The sequence below is a fragment of the Pan paniscus genome, chromosome 7, assembly GCF_029289425.2.
Source record: "Pan paniscus chromosome 7, NHGRI_mPanPan1-v2.0_pri, whole genome shotgun sequence".
In the NCBI taxonomy this organism is placed as follows: Eukaryota; Metazoa; Chordata; class Mammalia; order Primates; family Hominidae; genus Pan; species Pan paniscus.
In genome coordinates this window covers 92,121,819-92,138,661 of record NC_073256.2, presented here as the reverse complement: position 1 = coordinate 92,138,661, position 16,843 = coordinate 92,121,819, and the positions used below count along the sequence as shown (strand labels likewise).

Below are 16,843 nucleotides of genomic sequence, written 5' to 3'. Positions count from 1 at the left end.
AGTATCACTAATATTATTTTGGATAGAATTTTCACTCCTGCTGCTTAGAAAGCAAATGAGCTAATGCTATAATTTCTCTTCTTGATAGAGATTCATCAGTGTGTTGATTCCCAAAACTGCATGGTAAGTACATGCACAAACGTAATCAACCAAATCATTAGCATTTATTAAAGAAGACAGTTTCAAATTGATGGGCAGTGCTGAAGAAACATATAAATATAAATCTTTTCCTTTCTAAATCTTATTTGAATTACAACCAAAATATATTCTTTGAATATAACCAAATGTATTCTTACTTTTTTAAATAAAATGGTCAACACCATCTATTAGAAAAAATATCATTTTGAAGCCTAATAAATTGAATTTCAGACTCATATGAAATAGCAAATATATGTTAAAAATGATGCAGTCATGTCTTTGTTTAACATGGATAAATAACATTGTTTCAAACTAATATATCAGTCTCCAGTCTTTGCTTGCATTGTGTTATAAAGTTGATGGTTATACTCTGTCATCAGATGTTATCATTAGGACCCTAGAAAAAGAGTTCCACTTAAATATTGTTTCTAACTCTGATAGTAATCAGATTACTGTTATTACTAGATCAAGGCAACTTTATGTTAGTTATCATTCTTCCATCTTTTCACATAAAAGAGTAAATATACAAGTACAGTATTGCCATTTAGTGGTAATACTCTTGTTTTTCATTAGTAGAGATACTTAGTACCAAACTATCAAATAGTTTATTTTCCTTAAAAGTTAGATTGTGGAATACAAGCATATAGTTTCCCAAAACGTTATAATTTACATTTTTCTTCTCAGATTTAAAACTCAGTTACTAAGAAAAATAGCTAAAACCCCACTTTAAAATGTGCTACATTGTGATTTGTTAATATCATACCAGTATACACTATGGAAAGATTATTATACATATTTTTACAAGTTTATGGAAGCTTATAAAATATGACTCCTTATTCTACATACTTGCTGGTATGTTTTTCAAAAAAAGGTATAGCATCTTTCATGAAACATTCTCCCATTTTTTCCATATGCAATTAAACTTTACCTCAATCTAGAGTAAGACTTACCTGTCAGTTGCTTATAGTAGTTACTAAAAGTTCATAGTTCCTTGCAGTATACCAAAAGAAAATGTCTTTATGATAAATTCAGTCTACATTTTATCATTTACTCCATTTACATTTTAAAAAATAGAATAGAAAGGAAAACCACTATTAAATGTCCATTGTAAGTTTGTTAGTTCTAATATGTTTTGTTGCTCCCCACTAGTGAAAAGTTCTAGAGAGAAAAAGGGATGGCAAGAAGTGAGAGTTTGTTAATAGGTCATAGATTTAGGCTCTGTTTACAGAAATCTGAAACACTGGGGTAATGCATGAAAAATTAAGTTATGCACAAATGTTTCCAATTACTCACTTGTTTGGCATCACACAGGGTGGACCAAGCATGGAAATTAAAGTCTACATTTTTCACCCCATTGTTGGCTGTGTTGTAGAAATGACCTTATAGGTCATATTGCTGAATTTATAAGTTTGCTAGCAGTAAGTATAACTATTCCTATTTTACCATTTCAGAATCAAGCAAAACTAAGGATTAAGTCAGTCAATCCATGGAGGCTTAATAGAATGAGGCATTTAAAATATTTCAAGAATGGGCATGAGTAGATCAGTGACGATGACTCAGAATGGTGTAACTGAATTATTTTGTGAGTAAAGAGCTACCTTGGTCCTCCTCCAACCTTTAGAAGCTTTAGAAAATTAGTGTGAACTTTCATGAGGTTAATGCGTTTTGAACATACCAGAAAGATGAAACCTTAGCCCACACATGAGAATTAATTTTCTTACAGCTTCAACTACTTAAAGACACCTCTTGTGATATATGGACTCTAGAATTAATGCTACAGTCACATGTCATTTTGTACCTTCAACTAGCACACCTACTACTGGCTTTGCCCCTCTTCTGCTTGAAACTGGCATCATATAATGAAAGATGAAGGAGCCAATACGCTTCTTAAGAAGCAAGTAGTCATGAGACTTCACCTGCCACCACAGATAGAGAGAAAAAAAAGGGGAGGGGGTAGTTAGCAATTTCAAGAGCCACAATTTACCATGGAAGCCTCTACTTAATATTCCGCTTGATCTGCCAAGTTTATAGCCTGGCAAATCTGAATACAAATGTCGATGCAAATGAGGATTCATTATTCTTACAAGGTCTTTGTGTTGAAGCTTAATGTAACTTGGTTCCTATGGTTGCTCAGGGAACGTAGACTGCAAGACAGAAAAAATGATGAAAAGAACAAAAATAGGAAGGAAAATAATAGAAATAGAAGGAAATGCTTAAAATGCACTTTAGCTTGAAATAGGAGGATGCATAGGAACAAAGCATTGTCATTACAATCTCTGCTTATTGCCAGTCCTGGTATTTACTTCTCATCAGCAACAGAGGAGTTAACCACTCAAGAACATTCTACACAGAGAGAAAACATAACAAGTCTCCTTTTGCTGATTATAACACATTGTTCCCATTATAAAACCAATACTTCAAATTGTCAAATTTTTTACCATTCTTTTATAATTATAGAGCTCATGGGCTGGTGGGACCTACACATTCCGATCTCTAAGAACACTGAAAATGCATTAAAAAAAAAACCCCACCCAACAATTCCCTTTCTTTCATATGGATTTATTGCAAATACTTCAGAATCAATATGTTAAGAAAGCTAAAATTAACAAACTACACATTGAAAAATCACAACACTTTAGCATCATTCATTTATTGTTTACCATAACCCATTGCACACAAAGGTTGCAAAACCTCCAAGTTAGAGGAAATCCTGAGAGGCTGCAAAATTATGATTATATCTCATATACCACAGTATATTGTTCCGATGAATCTTTTGTATGGTTAGTTGTTGTTTACATACAAATACCTTCTCCGGAAATAAAAAATGTACTGAAGGTAACAGGAGCTGCAAAGCTTAGCAGATCCGGTGATCCCAAGATCATGCAGTAAGGCTTGCTTCTTCATCCATAAATAAAGCACATTTGCATCCATTCAGTCAAATTAGCTCCATTAAAAAGGTGGTTATAATTAGCTCCTTTTTCTGGTTCACGGGTAAAATTCTTGCATGCCTGCTGTTTTGATTAAATCCACCATTGTCTTCCAATAGCTAGTGCTAATTCTTCCAAGGAAATCTTCAGTTGAGGTGTTATTTTATTCTGCGCTTCCGTTAGTTGTCTAATTTACGCCAAGTCCCTGCAGTGTTTCCTTAAGCCATCCTCTTTGTCTTGCCTTTGAAATTTACCAAATCTTACAAGAAATCAATACTTAATTGATTATTCACTTTTCTGCAGCTTCAAACAGCAAGCACGCATAAGATCCTGGAGTAGTCCCCCGATTTCCAATGCAGGCGGTTGCTTGGTGGCAGAGCTCTGCAAGTGTCCAACAGCAGGCATTCCATGGAGCCGTGCACTGGCGTGGAGTGCCAGCCAGCGTCTGATAAAGAAAACGAAGATACTCTAACGAAGCAGGAAAACTTCCTGGATGAGGCAGATCCATCTCAAGGCTTTGGATAAAAGGCTGAAGCAGGAGCAATTGGATACCACAACATTATAATTTTTTTTTTTTTTGCATTATTCCTTTTGCTTTTTGCTTACCATTTTCTTCCCATGGCACTGAAGTGGAATATCCCAAGTGCCACCGAACTCAGAGAACTCCACGCCGGAATGGGGGTGAGACTGGTGTTGTACCTCTGGCATAGGATAAGGATGGCAGGCACGTAACATTACGAAATGTAGGACAAATTCAAGCGAAAGAGAGGGAGAGGGAGAGAGAGGGGGAGAGGGAGAGCTAGAGACAGATGGCGGATCTGGCTAGGAGCCAAAGCCAGTGAAATGAATTACATTGCTGAATAACTGTACACCATTGATTCTGCCACTTGTTGCTGCATGGTTAAAAAAAGGAATTTTTAAAAAGCCCCAGTGTATGCTGGAATCCCCTTATTTGTCATGTGTGCAGCAGACAACTTTCACACGTAACTCCATCCTGACAATGATATGCTGTGGGTGTCTTGCATAGGTGTGTAGATGCGCGTGAATGTGGTTGCGTGCATGTAGGTGTGCCCAAGAAAGCAAATGTGAGTGTGTGTGCATATGTATGTGGGAGGAAGGAAAAACAATCCCTGCAATCTAGCCATTTTTGTTTAATGAAGAGTGGAGGACTGGCATTCAGAGATGTGGTTATGTGCTGCATATTAATGTGTGCTTACCAGACATTCTCCCCCACTTTAAAAATGAGTGGCACAGGAGTGAAGCCCTCTATAGATCAACCACGTGGGAGAAGCAACTCATGAGGTAGCATGTCATCTCTAAACCTACAAATGTGGCACAAGGAATTCCGCAGAAGAACAAGTTGCTCTCTGACAAGAAGAAAAGCTGGTCCCAGGAATACGATGTTTGGGTGTTTTCGAAAAGACAGCCAGTCTCAGCAGATTGTTCAATAAATGCTTCATACCCAGGATGAAGGGAGACATTATGGGATGCCCAGGGGGCTTTGGAAATCAAATACAATGTTTGAGTAGCACAATTTGAGGTACATTATAAAAAAGCAATTTGAATTGCCAATGAGGCGACATATCTGCATGCTAATTAGACCTGTGTCAAGCTTAGTCTGCAGGCTTCTGTTGATGGGGAGGAATGTGCATGTAGCTCTGCTGAGAGATTGTTTCTGCATAAATTATCAGCTTTGTCCTACTGATCATTTTCCCAAACAAACATGAAGTGCAAGATCAAAAAGCGATTCTAAAATTAAAATTATTGATTGACAAAGCCTAGATTTCAGAATCTAATTAGAGGAGGCCCAAACAAAAGCGGCTATTATTACTGACTATGCCTGAGCTAGCAGCCAGATTGTGCAGGGTTTGTAATTTATCTTTGTTTATGCAGCCAGGATATTAAAAATGTAATTAAAATGGTAAAATGATCTGATCAGAAATAGCCACCTAGTGGCAAGTATATTATTTTAAATGGATTATAAACGCATTGGTCTGTGCAAATAAAAAGCTTTTTTTTTTTTTTTTTTCATGACAAACCTAGCATCTCATTGAGATTGTGCTGGGCAATTTATCTTTGGCTAATAAGTTGTCTTTTGTGTTTTGTTCCATAGATAAGCAACATCATTTATGACGCTCATTTGTGCACTAATAAACATTCTGTTATTACAGGTGGCATCCTGTTATTACAGAAATATCTTTCATAAATTATGACTTTTTTCACAAATGGAAGTAATGCAACACCTATTTGGTATACTCATCATATTGGTTAAATATAATAATTGCATATAATTGATAACATCAGCAGGTAAGGTCACTCTCCCTTCTTTTGAACTTTCTGATTTGAAATGGATCTGGATATCTCTGGAATTTGGCATTGATGGTAATCTAGAGCTATGAACCTGAGATTGTAGAGCAAACACGCTTGCCTACTGAGAAGCTTCAACTCACTACTACAGAACAGATTTAGTTACTTAAAAGCAAGAAATAAGGTGATTCAAGTGATTTATAGGCTGTATCGTCTCTCATTTAGCAACATTTTGGAAGTGCCAATGAATTATTTTAGGAACAAATTGTCTAATATAAAATTTATTAACCAAAATGCATCGGCTGTCATCAATTTGTACATTTTGCAGCCAGCCACTAGATCCAGTCTTGTGATTCTCTAACAAAGCACCTAAAAATGCATGATAAATACTTTTTAGAAAAATGACAGCCCAGGCTTGTGATGTCTACATAAGAAATGTAGAAACACATTTATTTTCCTTTTTCTTTTTATTTTTTTAATGAAATCACTATGGACCTGCTCAATTCCCTTTTAAGAAATTCACAATTTAGGGTCCTGTCAGCAGCTCTAGGGTCTTTTGTTAGGTGCACTTAAAATGCCAGATTAAATATTAATATGTGGTTAGAATTGTGCTATTTTGCAAGATCTGAAACCCTATTAGTAAATCATGATCTGGTGACTGATGCAAGAAATTTCAAGGCGCCAACAGTGCAGATTGCTTTATGCCCATTAATCTGATGGATCACTAATTTTTAGTAAATTGGGCCTTTGGAATCAGAGCTGTGAGCAGGTACATGTTTTTCATCAACAGAGAACACAGTCCACATAATATAGCATCTCTTTTTGCAATATGTGCACCATAACAGGCAGATTTGTTTTGCATAATCAATAACAATGCTTGCATGAGCAATGCTGTATTTCAAAATATACTTTTGGTTGTATTGCAAAGTGCCCAAAGAGAAATAATTGTGGATTTCATAGGCTTCCAGAAATGTTTTAAAGGGAAATAAAGAAGGGCAGAGCCTGATGTGGGGACAGAATACATCAATCCCATTTGCACTCTTTATAAATCAGAAACTATGAACTAACAATGACATTCTAGAGAGATTCAATGGTACCTCTGAAACTGTGGTGAACTAACAGATAGAACCACACACATAAGATCAGTTAAAAGACTGTGAAAAGGAAAATAGGAAATAATGAACAATTGCTTGAAAGCAACTTCCCTATTATTTCTGAAAATACGACTACATAACACGCTACTGCCCTTGAGATGTGAGGGACCTTTTAACATATGGCTTATCTCTGAACTGTGGTTGAAATTACTATTTGATCCTCTGATAACACAAGTGGGAAAACATATTTATTGGCGATATTTGTTTCTCACAGATGGGCCTTGACTTCTAAATCCTTGTAATGTGAATTAACATATTTGATTATAGTATTTACCAATTATAAAGCATTTTCCTCCTGGTGGATACCATCCAAACTTATGCTGGGTTCTGCCTTGCCATCTGTCTTCTCTTTCATTTTTACACACCATCCTACAGTACAGACATCGTGAATTTAAAGGGACAACCATGAAGGACTAATGACTTGTTTCTTCCTCTCTGCTTTATTATTATTATTATTGCTATTGCCTTAGCAATAAGTAGAGTTGCAATGTTCAAACCAACATGTAGGCAATATATGCCTTTAGTCACATTCTAATTCAGTGCCTTCACTGAATTCTCACATCTAGTACTATGAAACTCATTATTATAAGTTATTTCAAATTATTGAAATCAATTTTTAATCTATAAAATTAGTTTTCTGTATCACAATGGATACATCCTATGTAAGATTCATTCACACACAATGCATACACACACAATGCATCACACGCAATGCATACACACAATATTTTATTGTTTCTATAATCCTAAAACTCAAAGTTATGACAATCACACACTCAAAGCATTATATAGTTATATAGTTATGCTTATTTAACTTAGATAGGGTCAGGTGGAAAGAGGCATTATTCTCTGGATAGACAGCCAAAAACTTCTTTTGTTTGTTCTTCTCTTTCACTTTTGGTTGTGGTTCGATGATTCCTCCCTGTTCTGTCCTACACATAAAGAGGGTGCATGAAATTCTTCTGTTATTTTTCTCTATCACTAGGATTATTTTCACAACAACATGAAAAATGATGTCTCGCTTTACACTCCTCCTCATGCCCTCAAAATTTCATTGATCAGCCAAAATTAATAGAATTTTACCATTATAACAGATTATATATAAAAATAAGTTCAAAACAAAAAGTTTAGCATTCTCAAAGCCAAATTATGTTAGGTCCTCCTGTTTAACACCCCAATACAAGTATGTCCTTTGCCTTAGTAATGTTGACTAGACTTGCTAATTTAATTATTTTTAATAACTTTGGTTTTTTTAAATCAAACATGAGGACAAGAATATTTTCCAAGCACAGTTCCTGTTACATAGCAATTAGTTACTCATTAGCTATTTGTGATCCCATGTTTGAATAAATAAATAGTTATAAGAACATAAGTAATAAGTTAATTTTGGAGAAAAAAACTTATATATGCTTCAGAGGAACAGTATGTATTGCTACAGCAAAAATTTCTCTCTAAGTGACATACTCTTTAGTTTGCTGCTCTCATAGGCATATATTTTTAACATGATGCTTTAGTGAAGGAAAGCTTGGTAAGTTAATGATAAGATAAACAGTTGCCAAGATATTTCTCTTGAATTGTAGTTTGCAACTGCTCAATGAAATTGCCTAATTGTGTATCTATCAGCAAGCAGGTAAGTGGTTGGATCAGGAATTCTTTAAGGTCTCATTTACCACAAAAATTCTATGTTCTGTGTATCCAGATAGCTGGTCTGAGGGCATATTAGGGCACAGACTATGCTGCAATAAAAAGACATCCAAAAATACAATGTTTCAAACATTCAGAATATTATTCCTCATGCAATAATCCAGGTATAGGAAGGCAATTCAGGGCAAGTAGGCAGCTATCCTCCGTAAGCTCATAGAGGCTCCCTGTTTCCTTCTATCTTGTTGTTTTAACCCAGTTGTGCCCAGCCCTTTTGGCACCAGGGACTGGTTTCATGGAAGACAATTTTTCCACGGACAGGGTGGTGGAGGTGGGATGGGAATGGTTTTGGGATGAAACTGTTCCATCCTGGATCATCAGGCATTAATTAGATTATCATAAGGCGTGTGCAGCCTAGATCCCTCACATGTGCAATTCACAGTAGGGTTGGTGCTCCTGTGAGAATCTGATGAGAGGAGGTGATGCTCCCTTGCCCTCTGATCACCTCCTGCTGTGTGGTCTAGTTCCTAACAGGCCACGGAGAGGCACCGATTCACAGCCCAGGGATTGGGAAACTCTGCTTAACCTTTTCAGTTTAAACCATATTTGGATCCCAACTGGTGGGAAGGTATGAAAACAGGAAGAGAAGAAGCCCAAGCAATTTAATCTCATTGCCATACCTATTTTAAGGGACCCTTCACAATGTAGTCTTTAGATTAGTGATCATGTGCAGCTAGTAGGAAAAACAGAAGAATGGTGATCAGGGAGAAATTAACAATATGTATTTCAAGGCCTTCTCTCAAAGTACTTTCCCTCCTGACTAGGAATCCCACTCAGTTCTCCTTATAGCTATTGAAATTCTGGCTCTTTTTGGTCTTGGGAGTCCAGGTTTCTCTGTGTTAGTTTTCTCTTTGGCAAAATGAAAAGTTTGAGCTATTATTGCAAAATATTATTCCATTTCTAAAATTTCATGATTCTTGTTTTTCAAGAGAAATAGAGAATTTGTTGATTGTGTTTGCCCATGTGTAAAAATCTCCCCAATTTAAAATATATTATTGGGCAATGTCCGATAAAAGACAAATTTATTCTTAAAACTGACCAAAATGTTAAAGTTTATCAATAATTCTCAATCTTCTCTGTGACCTTCAAGAACTCTGAATCTTCATTTTTTAATATCAGGTTATTTTAGGGCATATTTTCAGTTATGAACCAATCATGACCAGAATAGCTGTCCCTAATTTCTCTTTAAGTCAAGAGCCAAAAAGACAGTTTCAACCCTACTGTGGTGTCATGAGGTAAAAAGGGATAATGAATGGAGTATAAAACTCATTTGATAAATATTTGGGTGCCCTCCTTATATAAGATAATGTACAAATTATAGTGAATGATTCAATAAAATATAAAACATACTCCTTTTCCTTAATAAGGTCATAGTCCCATGGGTTTATAAGAAATAGATAACAACACATAGAAGCTTGCCATATTTGTTATAAGAATAAAATAAAACATATTCTAGAATCTAGAATATTTTTACAGAAAAAATATTTGCAGACATAGTCAATCAATAACAGTAAGCAGAGTAGAGGTTAGATCTGGTATCAGATTCACCTTCTTGGGGGAAACCCATTCCTTTTATTGAAAGCAAAGTTCAATTTGGTGGACAAATACACTTTGATGTTCAAAATTCATGGTAATTTCTGGTCATGATGCATATGAAAAGAAAGAAATTTACAAAGGGAGATAACAGGAATGCCCATTGTTTTTTAGGGAGTTCATTTTAGCAGTGCATTTTTTTCTTAGGAATTGTACAAACTCTAACTCACTGCCTTAGAGAAAGAATCAAAGTTCTAATCTCTGGAAAGGAGATTGGCAAGACTTAGGTAAGAGTTCTAGTCTTAGTGAGGACTGAAATATTGGATAAGCTAACAGCAGAATTCCAGAATGAGGAGCAAAACAAATGGGATTAGGGTTCAGAAAAGAAGGTTAGTGTTGGAAAAAATTGTGGCGTATTAGACAAAAGAGTTTGGGATTTTGTTGATTAAGTAATGCAGAACTATTGCAATGTTCTGTTTTCATTTTAGCTGGAGTAGGACATTGTCAAAGCTTCTTTTCAGTAAGAAAAATTCATTAGAGGTGGTTTGGAAAGGGGTGAGATTATGTAGGAAAATTCCCTAGTTTTATACACTTTCTATGGAACAATTACAGTATGCTATACATCGTGTTTTGCATCAGGGGGAAAACTAAGCCTGTAATTCCGTGCTTAGAAGGCTCAGAGAAAATGTACTGTTGATGTGAACCATAGTGTTGTCAGTGAAATAAACACAAGACAAAATACAGAGGCAGAAATTTCAAGACTCTATGTCCGATTGGAAAGTAAGAAGTTCTGACAAAAACTGAGATGTTGAGCTTCAATAACTGAGATATAAATGATACAAACAAAAATAGAAAATGTGATGACCTGTAGACAAACTGAATTTAATCTATTGGTGATGAAATTGTATAGGGAATTTTTAACAGGCATTTGAACATCAAGATCTAGAATTTGGTAAAGAGTACTGTAGAGAAAACAGTAAGATAATTAAAAATCATCTAGAAAGGCAGAAAATAAAACTGTGTGTATGCATCAGATGGCAGAGAAGAAGCACTTAAAAACAGAGAAGGTAAACCAGGAGAATATAAACATTCATTTGTTTATTCATTAAATAACTATTTAATTTTAAGAAAGCGAGAGGTTTACGTGCAAGTAGCTGCCAAGTAGACTAATGTATCCTACTAATGAATCCTCCCAAGACAGTGTATCCTACTAAGAAATAATTGGTGACTTTTAAAGTAAGCATTCTTGGCAAATGAAGGCATTCAAGCTAATTTGCAGTGAGATAAAAAGAAGGAACAAGGAAGAAAGTGAAGGCAACAAGGTAGTATTTTTTTCTACATATTGTGTGAAAAATCTTAAGAAACTTTCATTTCCCAGGTCGAAATGAAAGTTGTCATGGCTAAAGAAAAATGGAAGGATAACTTAGGTGGGTCAACAAAGATAGTTTAGTATTTCGGTTCCAGGGAGAATTCTTTCTTATATGTGAGACACGTACCTTGGTTTTTAAACATTATTTTTGTAAAGCCTGTCTTCATAATTTTGTAGGTTACCTTCCTTTTCAGAGCAGAGCAACACTATAAGATCCTTGACATTTTTAAGGATGCTAACGAGCCAAGTAGATGCTTGTATCTTGAGGATAGGCATCTGGCCAATGGTCATGAAGTTGCAGGGCTTATCAAATTCTGTCTTTGGATCCCAGTGAAAAGTGAAATATCCCTAACTGATCTTTGGGATACTAAAATTCATGCTTTAGCAGTATGGAAAAGTATTAAAGAGCTTTATTAGGTTACAACTAGCTTTACCCAACCTAAAAAGTTACCTTGCACCTAAGTAAAGAAGATTATTTATGTAATTATCTGCACATATGTCCCCATCAACCACTATATATAATCATTTCATGGCATTCAAATTCAGCACAAAAATATCAAGACCTAAGTACAAATATTACAGTAATGGGTTTTCATTTCTAGAGGTCGTCTGGGGACGGGATTATTTTTGCTTTCTTTATTGTACACACAGCACAGCACACAGAGTCATGTTACAATGTCTCTATCTTGAAAATTGCATTTTGATGTAATGAGAAAGGCACTTTTAAAAGCAATTTTATAATTTTAGATACATTAACTGCATTTCACTCCACCCTTGTTTGTTAACACATTTTGAGGCCTTTCATTTGGATAAAATGGATTTTTGTCAATTTTAGAAAGAAAATGTTGCAAATGTTTTCTTAAAATTCATGTTTCATCCTTTCTTTGACGATTTTGATTGCTCATCCAGGTCAATATGCAAATATTCTGGATCATGGCATTTCTGAGGAGCAATTTTTAATTTAACAACGTGGAGAATCTGGTGCAACAGAGACCTGACTTACTGATCTGAGATGCAGTTTTTCATTGTTACGGAATTCTTAAATTTCAGGTAATAGATAACGTTTAGCAGAGTCGTCAACCAGGTTTTTCCCATGGAGACGTTATAGGCATTATGTTTTAGGCATTATGTAATTAGAAGGCCATATTAATCTTGTGACTCCGGGAAATGTCTATTTGACATATGTGAACAACAGTACTTATTCCATGAAGCATTAAGTTTTGAAGAGGTCTGTCTTAAAGAGATTGCCTATTTTTGCAAAGGAAATGTAGCCTTGGTAAAGCTGCTGGTCTTTATGAAATGACACGATATAGCACTTAAAGCAGCCTATAAGTTAAGTATATAGTTAAAAATATTTGTTACAGTTAGTGTGGGGCCTGCTGAATATTGAATTCCTGATCCAAAGTTCTTCCCATCCAGGATATTGATATAATTATGGGCACTGTGTACATTGTCATTGATTTTGAAATTGTCATTACTGATATATTTGTGCATACACAAAAATAACATGTTCCTTTGACAAAAAATAAATTCAGAATTTTCAACATTTACCAGAATGCAGTTAATTTTAAACTATTAATGAATATTTAGATGTTTTTTCTTATGCATTAAGAAGGTAAAACAATCCCATTACTAAAACTGTAAAGACTTTTGAACAGTCAAACTTTGCACATCTATATAAAAGGTTCTTAACCTTTTTTTTTTTTTTTTTTTGGTATCACGATAGTCTCGTGAAGCCATGAGCATCTTCTTAGAATGTAAATGTTAAATTAGTAAAATGAAATATTGCAAAGTTACAAAGAAAACCCATCATAAAAGTTATTATGATTAATCACCTTTGATAAAATAATATTTATGCTTATTTGTAAATTAATATGAAGTCATGAGTTTAATTGTCATCATTTTAAGTAGTCATGAATATAAAAGATATTTCAAAATAGATGCAACAACTATAATGTGATACAAAAATATCTGATTTCTTCTGCTAATAAAGACACCAGTACAGTTAATACTAATACTTTTATGGTTTTTGCCTACATTTATTTTGAATAAAACGCTCAGTTTCAGTTAGAAATTTATAAAAGTAAATATTTTTTCCAAATTCTAAGACTCCATATTAAGGACTCTTGATCTACCCCAATTTCCATGGTTTTGGTGCTTCAAACTGAGGGCAAAACCCATCACCAGGAGGATTAAGAACTAGCGTCAAGGGCTGTTTTAGAAAACAACTCTGGTCTCCCTTCACAGAGGCAGTGACTGCCCTAGCTCCAAACCATCTACCTGAAAACAGTGGGAGCTGAAGCTTGCCTGGTTACCCTGATGTCAATCTTCCCTCTGGCCCTTCGTCCTCACTTAATGCATGTCTGTATGGAATTTCAGTCTCTGCATTTTCTAATAAACTTTGACTTGACTTGTCCCTTTAACTCTGAGATTCACTCTGTTGTCTGCCCCTCTCCTAATTGTGGGCCCTCTTAACTCAATCCCTGATTTAGATGGCTTGGCTACCACTGGAGCCTCGAGCACTAATACACTAATAAGTAAATTTTCTCTTTTTGACTTAAGAGTTTAAAATGTATTCTCTTAATCTCTCTCCTCTCTCTCTCTCTCTCTCTCACACACACACACACACATGCACATCAAAATTCTAAATTGAAGGTCAGTAAGTAAAAGCATTTATCAACCACATATATTTATCTTATGGGTGCTATTATTTGACTTCTTAATTTGATTGAAATACTTCCAGATTTAAAGAGGAATCCAGATGAGTTAATGGCTGCAGCACACCAACATGGCACATGTATACATATGTAAAAAACCTGCACGTTGTGCACATGTACCCTAGAACTTAAAGTATAATAATAAAAAAAAGAGAAATCCTTCTACTCAGTGCCATTTCAGTGAGAAATCTGACTGTAATTAAAGAAAATTTAAAAGAAAATTGGTTGTCTTGTATGACTATATAGAATGCCTGGCTTATATTTCTCTGTTTCAGTCATTTTATTTTATAAGCAGTGTGCGTGATCTCAAATATTTTAGAAAGAGAAAAATACAGTCCAAGCAAATATTATGTAAGAGGTTGAAGAAACATTCATATTCCAAACATAACATCTAAACTTTTGGGGGGGTTCTTGGATATAAGAAAATATTCTTATATCATATCAAATATTATAATCAGAAAATAATAATTTTGTTAATAGGAAAAATACCAATTTTCCATCTGGACTTTCCGTCTTCCTGGCACATATATGTATATTTCCTTTTGTGTTTAAAAAAATACTTTCTTTCTGCTTAGACATTAATGGAAAGTCAAAATATCTATACATGGGAGCTGTAAAATACATTTTTTGGCCTATTTTAGAATTGTTTGGGTTATAGACTCTTTAAAATCTCATAAATGTGTCACAAGCTTTCTAGCCAAAGAAGAATGTGTTTGTATGTACTTTTTATATATGTGCAATTTTTCCCTATAGTTCTGGAAGTTTAAGGAATATCTGAATTTCATATCTAGATTCCTATAAAATCAACAGATGTGGATATACTATTTAGAATAGTCTAGATTATATTATGGTAATAAATAAGCCCCAAATCTCAGAGGCATACAATAATGAGAATTTAATTCTCACTCATGCTATGTATCTATTGTTGTTTGACTGTGTTAGGTAACTATTGCTCAAGGGTCTTTTGCATTTCTGCATGTCCTGCAACAAGCACTAATTGTGTCTTTTCAAGGAAAGAACAGTATAACGACACTGTTTTTCTCCAGGGCAAATGTTGGCCAGCGTTGCTACCCATTAAAAAGTTTTGGGTTCCCTACGCTAGTTGGTTCCTTACCTGTAAAGCACCCCACTCCATATGCAGGTACCCCTGGCCGCCTTTTTGCTGCCCTGTAAGAATTGAAGCTCGGGGAACAGGGGCAAATAATGATACTCTAGCTATTGTTATTACTGTAATAAATTAAGCCCATGGAGCTTAGTTTTTTTTTTAGGCATTATTTAATTAGAATGTCATATTGATTTTGCAACTCTAGGAAATGTCTGTTTGACATATGTGAACAACAGTACTTATTCCATGAAGCATTAAGTTCAGAAGAGGTCTATCTTTAAAAGATTGTCTATTTCTGCAGAGTAATACATTCCTTTGTCTGTAATACAACATCTTTGCTTTATTTATTTATGTATTTTTTGCCAACACCCATAAAACTGTGACAGGCTTCCTTGTTAGTTTGTAAGTAGAAGAAAATTTTAGACCCTTCACAAGTTATAGCACTCTTCCCTTTTAACTTCATTTTGGAACTTAAGCTCACAGATCAACCTCCGTCTGGAACATTGCTGGTTTCTGTGACAAAGGGTAAAAAGACAGCGTGCTAGCCATGTTCTGGCCTTGACAGCTTCTTCTAAACCCATAACCTATGCTCACATTCATTTTTCAAAGTAAGTCAAATGGCCAAGCCTGACAGATATGGAGTGGGAAATGTAATTCTTCTCCTGGGATGGACAGTGAAGATTTGTGCATAATAATACAATCTACCAGAGCAGGTTAATAACTGTGGACTAGCCTTTTAATTTTCCACTTTTTCCTCAGGTAAGCGGATTTACTACAACATCAAGTTTTCAGCTTATCTTACACCAGTGTTCTGATATTTCAAAAATGTATAAGCTACTCTCAAAGCTTGCATATGACTATTTCTCACCTATATTATAACATATCCAATATTTTCCCTCAAATTGGGTGATAATATTTAGTGATGTCCCATGCATATTATCTGAAAAGTTGTAGGTTTCAGAACTGGTCTATATTTTCTAAGCATATGAAAATAAATACTTATTATAATTTACCTATGTAATATATAATTTATTATGTAATACAAATATTTATAGAAAATGTAATTTATAATATAATAAAGTTTTATATTTATTTATTTTTGTAATATGGTCTTGCTCTGTCACCCAGGCTGGAATATAATGGTATGGCCATGGCTCACTGTAGCCTCAACCTCACAGGCTCAAGTGATCCTCCCACCTCAGCCATCCAAAATGGTGGCTGGGACTACAGGCACCAGTTATCTTTTTTTTTCTTTTAAATTTTAGAAATGGAATCTTACTATGTTGCCCAGGGTGGTCTCAAACTCCTGGGTTCAAGCAGTGCTCCCTCCTTGGCCTCCCAAAGTGTTGGGATTACAGGTGTAAGCCAGCAAGCCTGGCCTATTTATGTTTTTAAAATAAAAAAACTTAGTGGTTTTTCATGTGCCATCTGAGATCATATTGTATACCAATAGTGAAAACATTCCACCTTATGGGACACTCTAATTTTATACATATATATGTGTGTGTGTGTATATACACAAACATATAATGATAATAACCATTTATTTAATGAATATTAAGTGTCCACCATACATAAGATATGAAATAAGTGGGCTGGATTACTGTGTTGAAAAAGGTGATTTAGTAGTGGCACTCAGTTTTTATAGGCTACTGAAATGATAAAAAAGAATAAAACAAAAAGAAGTAAATATTAAATAAATAATAGATTTGATAAGTTTTTGAAGGAAACAAGTTTTTCAGATAGATAATAAATGAAGAAAATATATTTTAGAAAACACGTGTAGGGGAAAGGGTATGTAGGGATATGTAAAGTGAGATGTGATATATAAGATGAAACAAACTGCAGAGACTGGGCTCAGGGGAGTGGAAATGTCATTAGTGCAGCTTGAA

General features: G+C 34.8%; 1 long non-coding RNA gene across 2 annotated transcripts; it reads left to right on the top strand.

Annotated features, from left to right (window-relative positions):
• Nucleotides 1-211: 211 nt before the first annotated feature.
• On the top strand, nucleotides 212-14,204 carry LOC117981430 (uncharacterized). Of its 2 annotated transcripts, XR_010112963.1 has the most exons (5): nucleotides 212-3,746; nucleotides 4,320-4,605; nucleotides 5,237-5,372; nucleotides 12,039-12,179; nucleotides 13,377-14,204. It is a non-coding gene; the product is annotated as an uncharacterized LOC117981430 (long non-coding RNA). The 2 variants fall into 2 exon arrangements; XR_010112964.1 differs by lacking the exon at nucleotides 4,320-4,605 and having other exon boundaries at nucleotides 214-3,746; nucleotides 12,039-14,204.
• Nucleotides 14,205-16,843: the final 2,639 nt, after the last annotated feature.